At 35.1% G+C, this 6,847-nt stretch overlaps 1 long non-coding RNA gene across 1 annotated transcript; it reads left to right on the plus strand.

Moving 5' to 3' along the window:
- Positions 1–5,472: 5,472 nt before the first annotated feature.
- LOC136071109 (uncharacterized) lies at positions 5,473–6,525 on the plus strand. The gene is made up of 2 exons (XR_010632422.1): positions 5,473–5,628; positions 5,715–6,525. It is a non-coding gene; the product is annotated as an uncharacterized LOC136071109 (long non-coding RNA).
- The last annotated feature ends 322 nt before the right edge of the window (positions 6,526–6,847 follow it).

Consider the following 6,847-nt stretch of genomic DNA (forward strand, 5'->3'; position numbering starts at 1 on the left):
AGGCCGGCGAATGAAGATGGCCGGCGATGAGATCGGAGATGAGAGGTGAGCTTTGACCGATTGGAGATGAGAGGTGAGCTTTTGAGAGAGAGATGAACAAGAGAGTGAATGAGATGAGAGTCCAAGTCTGTGACCGGTTTTGTGATAAAATGAAAAAAAATAAAAGAAATAAAGTTGGATGGTTAATAAAATAATATTAATATTTTTAGCTTCAAGCTACAGTGCACATCTATCTATAGATGTGCACTGTAGCAATTCATCTATAATTTATAGCTATAGCTCCACTGCTGTAAGCTTTTTTTTGTGATTTTGGAGCTAAATTTTAGCATTATAGCATTATAGCTCCACTGCTGTGAATGCTCTTACATGGGAAGCTAAAAATAGTGGAGAAAAGAGAAAGTCATGGGTGTTATAAAAACTAAAGTGGAAATTGTGAAATTGTTAAATACTAATAGAAAAATAATGAAAGTAAGATAAATTTTTTTATTAATGGAAACAATGATATTGTCGTTGATGTAACTCAATAGGAATATAAGAATAATAAATATTACGCTTTAGTTTTTAGATATATAGATTTACGAATAAACCATTGAAAGGTAAGTGATCCATACTTTTAACTTTTTAACATGCAAGTAATATGCTTGTATACCACTTCACAGACAAATTAAGTGTACTTTGATGTCTTCCAAAAAAAAAAACAATTACCAAGGCTTTTGAGTGGAATTGTGATGTACTTTTGTATTAGAATTTCTTTCCCTCTCCTTTGTATATGTGTGAGTGTGTTTGTTTCTAAAAAAAAAAAGCAAAAAAAAAAAAAAAAAAAAAAAAAACGATGTGTCTTTGGTGCCAGCATACTTGTTAGCCTATTAGTTAATATCTTTAATTCAAGTGAGAGCCCAATTTTGAAATTTGGTAAGCCAAAACCTTCCTTTGCAGCAACTTCAAGCTCCTCAATCTTTCTCATGCATAGGGCGGAACTAAGAATTTCTATTTGGAAAGGTCAAGGTAAAACTATCATACTGATTTGTCATATAAGAAAAAATCAATGTGTGTGTGTATATATATGCGCGTGCAGCACACACACATGTTTTCATGCATTAATTTTTTTTTGGGGAAGAAATCCAAAGCAAGTCATAATTCATGTATAAATATTAATTAAACTAAAATATTAATGAAAAAGAAGAAAAAAGAATTTTGTACCTCTCAAGATCGCTTAAATTTTAAATAAGAAAACTCTTTATTAAGAGCTAGAGGAGTTAGTAAAAATGTTGCTGTGTGAGAGTATCATAAGGAAGATTTAATAAAATTGAAATTGAAAAAAGAGCACCGGTGATGAGAAAAGTCTTTTTGGGGCCATAAAGTGGAAGAGGATATCCTAAGAATTTTGAAAAATGACAACTTCTTAAGGATAGTAACTTAATTGTAGCGCCTTAGATTTTTAAATTAAATTCAAATACTTGTATACATAACCAATAAAATACAAATAGTTTTATTATTTTTAAGAACAATTATATTCAATATGAATAAGTTTAATAAGGAAATAAAACGTACGATACCCAATTTTATCATTTAAAAAAATTGAATGAATCTTTTAAAGAAAGCTAAAACTAAAAATTATGACTAAAACATAATTGAAAAAAAGTTAATTAAAGATATTTGATATGACTGAAGTGATCAAAGTAGAAATATAAATTGACAAAAGGTGAAAATGTGAAAAGTTAAAGTTGGTCCACTATAGTATTTACCTACCACTTAAAAAAAAAAAAAAAAAGTCAAAAAGTTGGATTTTTTTTTGGTGGGGGGGGGGGGGATGTGGAGTGGAGTTCGGGCTCGGCTCTTAAAAAAATGAATTTTTTTTTTAAATTTTTTGAGCGAGAGAGTTTTAAATTTGGTGTCCACTCTTGATGATATCTCTTTATCATCAGACCAAGACATTAATCAATTTTTTGGTGTAAGCAAAGATTGAACTCCAAATCTCTTATACAACCATCAAAAACTAACTGAAACCCACTAAAAAAATATTTGAGTCACCATTATTTAGCTACTCTTTATAGAGGGGTTTAAAATAAATTTGTGGGGCCATAACCCTCCAACTGGTCCCGCAGCTGCTCTCACGTGCATACTGTATATAGCTTTAGCTCTGAAAAGAAGGATTTTGGTATGGGAAACAGAAGTTCAGGGGGTGGTTGGATGGATTTTTTTTTTTTTTTTTATCACTCAATTTTCATCACTCATCACTTATCACTTATCACTTTAAAATATTACACCCGTTTGACACCATGACTCAAATGTCATCACTCAATATTTTTCACAATATTTGTGGGCCTCAGCTCTGTCACTTGGTGTAGTTTTTTTTTTTTTTTCAAGTACCAAACTCACCGAACCCAAAAAAAAAAAAAAAAAAAACCCAAAACTGAAGACCGAACCTAGTGAATGTATACACTTAGATTAGATTAGAGTATAATTTTTATTTCGTATAAAAATAATTAAATAAATAAAAGTTATGTAATAAAATTTATAGTATTTTAAACATTTTTCTATTTGAATTACTTGGAATTAGTAATACGTCTATTTGTAAGACCTATTTATTTAAATTTGTCTTATCTTTATTTTTAACATTACTTAATTCTTTGAATCATCTTAATAGTGAAAAAAGACGTAAAGTAAATTTTTTTAATATCTTTCAAAAAAATATTTATATATAAAAAAATTAAAAAACAGTTTTAGCAATTTGTTTATAAAGCTCACATTGTGGGGTTAATATCTCCGAACCTAGTCAAGGTTATTAGGTTGTCTCTAATTACCATTTAAAACGATATAAAAAACAGTTTTTGCAATATATATGAAATACCTCAAAAGTACTAGTCTAATCAAAGTTGAAACTTCTAGTAATTTATATACATATTTGAAAGCTGAGACTTCAAATTTAATGTTGCTATAATAGAAACCAGACGTGTGTTAGAAACTCCCCACCTTTACTGAGTAGTTGAGCATGATTATTTCCTTGACATAGAGTGGCAACATAGCTAGGTTCTCCACCCAAAACTTACTCAATATCTCCCACTTTTCATCCATTTGATTCAGCGTTCTTGAAACTTGAAATGCTAAAGGTAACGGAGAGTGCCAATAATAAATTTTTTGTTGGGGGATTTTCAAATTCTGAGATCAACATTGAACAAGCATTGGCTGTACGCAGTCTTAGGAGCTTTTTCGCTTGAAAATTTTCCTCAACCTTTGCTCGAGTACTATCTATGGCATTTCCTGTTGATAATACGAAAGGAAACATCACAATAATATAATCTAAAACATCCTTGCTCACTTCCCGACGTAACTTATTTATAGGTTCGTTCGCACCACTATCTGTGTAAAAGCAGAGATCTGTGGCAATGTGCCGGATCATAATCCTTTCGTAAATTTCTACATTTCCAATTCCCATTGGGAAGTAATTGTCGTACTCTAAAGAAAAGTTATTGGTGTTGGAACTTAATTTTTTGAGGAAAATGTTTTAAACTAAGACTGTGTTTGTTTTGGCTTCAAATCACTTTCGGAAATGCTTTTCCGTAAATTCAGGTGTTTAGTTGCGCATGAAAAATAAATTTTTCGAAAAATAATTTCAGTTGACCATGAGTCAAGGTGAAAATCACTTTCGTTTTTATTTTACCTTCAAATCTCATTTTCCAGAAAACAGAGAGAGAGAGAGAGAGCACGAGCCGCGAGCTCGAACCGCCGCCCCAAGCCCATAGCAACCGCACGAGCACCCTTCCACGCGAGGGTGAGAGAGAGCCCATCGTCGGCGACCCACGAGCCTTCGACTTTGCCGGCGACCCAGAGCCTTCGCGCCACCAACCCACGAACCAATCTTCCACTTCGCCGGCGAACCCAGAGCCCAAATCACAGCTACAAACCAATCTTCAACTTCGCCAGCAAACCCAGAGCCCAGATAACGGCATGAACCCAAAGCCTTTGACCCAGAGCCAAAGCCTTCGACCCACCAATCTTCGACCCAGAGCCTTCGACTTCGCCTTTTGATTTCTGTGTGATTTTGATATTTGTTGTTGTTGTGGTGGTGTGGGTGGTGGTGTTTTGGTGGTTTTCCTGTTGTATGGTGGTGGGTTTTGTGTGGGTGGTGGTAGAAAATAGCATTTTCAAAATGTTACCAAACACACGAGAATATTTTGAATGTTACCAAACAAAGAAAAAAAATCCAACCAAATGTTACCAAACAAATCAACCAAGTCCACACCCACCAAACCCACCAGGCAACACCCACAGCCACACACACAACTACAACCACAACCACCACCACAGCCCACAACAAAGAAAAAAAAATCCAACCAAGGCCACACCCACTAGAACCACCAGGAAACACCCACACCCACCACCACGAAACCCACGTGAAGTGGATTGGCGGAAGAGAAGTGGGTCTAAGGTGAATTGGCAGCGTGGGTCTGAGGCCGATCGGCGGCTTGGGACGGTTGGTGGGTCGGTGATGTTGAGCTTCGGTGGCAGCAGCGTTGAGGATGAGTCGGGCCGGCGGCGGTGAAAGAGTGAGCTTGAGAGAGTAGAGAGCTTCAGATGAGAAGTGAGAGACTAAGAGAGAGAGGCACGGTGTGAGAGTGACTGAGAGAGAGAAATGAACTTGTATTATTTTAATATGTGCTAGGATCTTATTAAAAAAAAAAAAGAATGTATGTGCTGGGATTAAATTTCTTTTTTTTTTTAGCTCTTATCTTGCTCGGTTATAGATAATTGTGCACTATTGTATTGCTGTTTTTGGTATTTTGATGGAACTAAAATAATTATATACTTATTTAGCTCTTGCTACAACTGCTCAACTCCTCTGCTTAAAATAATTCTACAACCACAGTACTATGGGGTTGTGTATGTGCATGCCCTGCCATTTATATAGTAGAATTCAGAACGACACGTACTGTTCTTCGTGTCAGAAAGCCAGCTAGAGAGTGAGATGGCGGTGAAATTATTGGTTCCTCCAGCTCCTGCCAGCCTGCTTCAGCTCCACATCGGCAGGAGTGGAGCTATGGCATGGCGCGGGGGCCTTCCTCCCCCCCCCCCCTCCCCAAAAAAATTAAAAAAAATATTTTATATTATATATAAGTATTAAAACTTTAAATATTTAGCTACAGAAATAGAAGTTGTCATCCCAAATATTTGAGTTAGTCCAATAATGCTCTTAAAAATCAACAGAATTTGTCAATTGATATAGTAGTTATAGAGACAATGTAGTTTTTGTTTTCTCGAATTCGTTTTTTATATATGTTTAATATCAAACTAGACAACTTTTATATACTCATTGGAGTTTAAAAGATAATAAGTTTCCCAAAAAATTTATCTTGTGAATATATATATTTGAAAGTTGTTAATTTTATATACAATATATTTATAAATTATGACCTACTCTAGTATCAAAATATTAATATTTATATTTGTATATGTACGTTTACTCATGTGTACAATGATTTAGTTAAGCTTGTTGCAGCCATGCCCATAATCAAAAAGATCCCCACCTCTTTGGGGCTACTTTGCATTCATGGCCATTGAAAGTTTACCCGGCAACCAATTCTGAGAAAGAATCTTATTGCTCTTCACAGCACCTAGCAGAAGATACAAGTAACAACTTTAAATCCTTTCCCTTGGCTTATTTATATTTTCCTTTCTTCACTATCTCTAAGATAAAATGAATTTCTTTCCTGCAGAGTCCTTGAGGAGTACCATGCTACTTTTGTGGAAACAGTGCCTTTCAAGTCAATTGCAACGTTCACCATTTTCCAAACAATTTATTTGCTTACATGTTCTGGACTTACGTGGATTCCAATTGCCGGGGTTATGTTTCCATTGCTGATCATGCTTTTGGTTCATATAATGAGTCCTTACTAATCCTACTAGAACTGCTTAAAATGTTTTACACATTCATTGCATATTTGATGTCCACCAAACAGGAGGCAGAGCTGGGTGCTGGAGCTTCCCTTGCAGATGAAGGAGAGATTTTTGATGAAGTTATCACAAGAAGCCGTGGTGAGTTTAGGCATGTAAGTAGTCCTAAGATCACAAGCTCCACAGCAACACCATCAAATGACCCCAAAAGCTTTAAATGCCCACGTGCCTCGTATAGTCCTCGCGTTGGTGAACTAAAAGGGGAGCTAAGTCCTCGGTCTAGTGGAAGAGGACCACATAGTCCAAGGACACCACAATCACATACTCCAAAGAGTGAAGGGAAATCATCTAATTTAGGGAAGAGTCCCCTTAACACAGAACCAAAATAGGAGGAAGAATAGACCTGTCTAATATCTATGCCTTTGTAAGAAGTTCTCAATTGTTTGTTCAATTATCTTTCTTCATTCTGATGTGCTGTTTTGGTTGGCATTGTAGAGTATTCCTTCTTTCTGTTTTCCTTCATCTAGAGTAGACATATAACCATAGCCTTGTGCCACTTTCTTGTAACAGATATAATAGTGAATGTTGTTGTATTTGAGTGTATTGAATGTGCTGTTTTGGTTGGGATTATAAGGTTAGCTTCACGACATAAGACAAAAAATATGCTGGTACAACCCAGCATTTGTATAACTTTTGTGTATATCTCCCTTTGAATGGTATCCAAAAAAGATGAATCAGCACCTTATTTTTTTTAAAAGTTCATCCATCAAAACAAAATACTTCTCAATGAGTAATTGCTATTTTAACAACATTACCAATAATTTTCCCTGATACTCAATGAGAGAGGCACTATTCAAAAGCAGTTCATATAATTGAGAACAAGCTCAAACTCAACAAGAAGCTGCCTAACAATTGAGAAATTTTATTGCCAAAATGAACAAAATTTACAATGAGA

The sequence above is a fragment of the Quercus suber genome, unplaced genomic scaffold (assembly GCF_002906115.3).
Source record: "Quercus suber isolate HL8 unplaced genomic scaffold, Cork oak 2.0 scaffold_15, whole genome shotgun sequence".
Lineage (NCBI taxonomy): Eukaryota > Viridiplantae > Streptophyta > Magnoliopsida > Fagales > Fagaceae > Quercus > Quercus suber.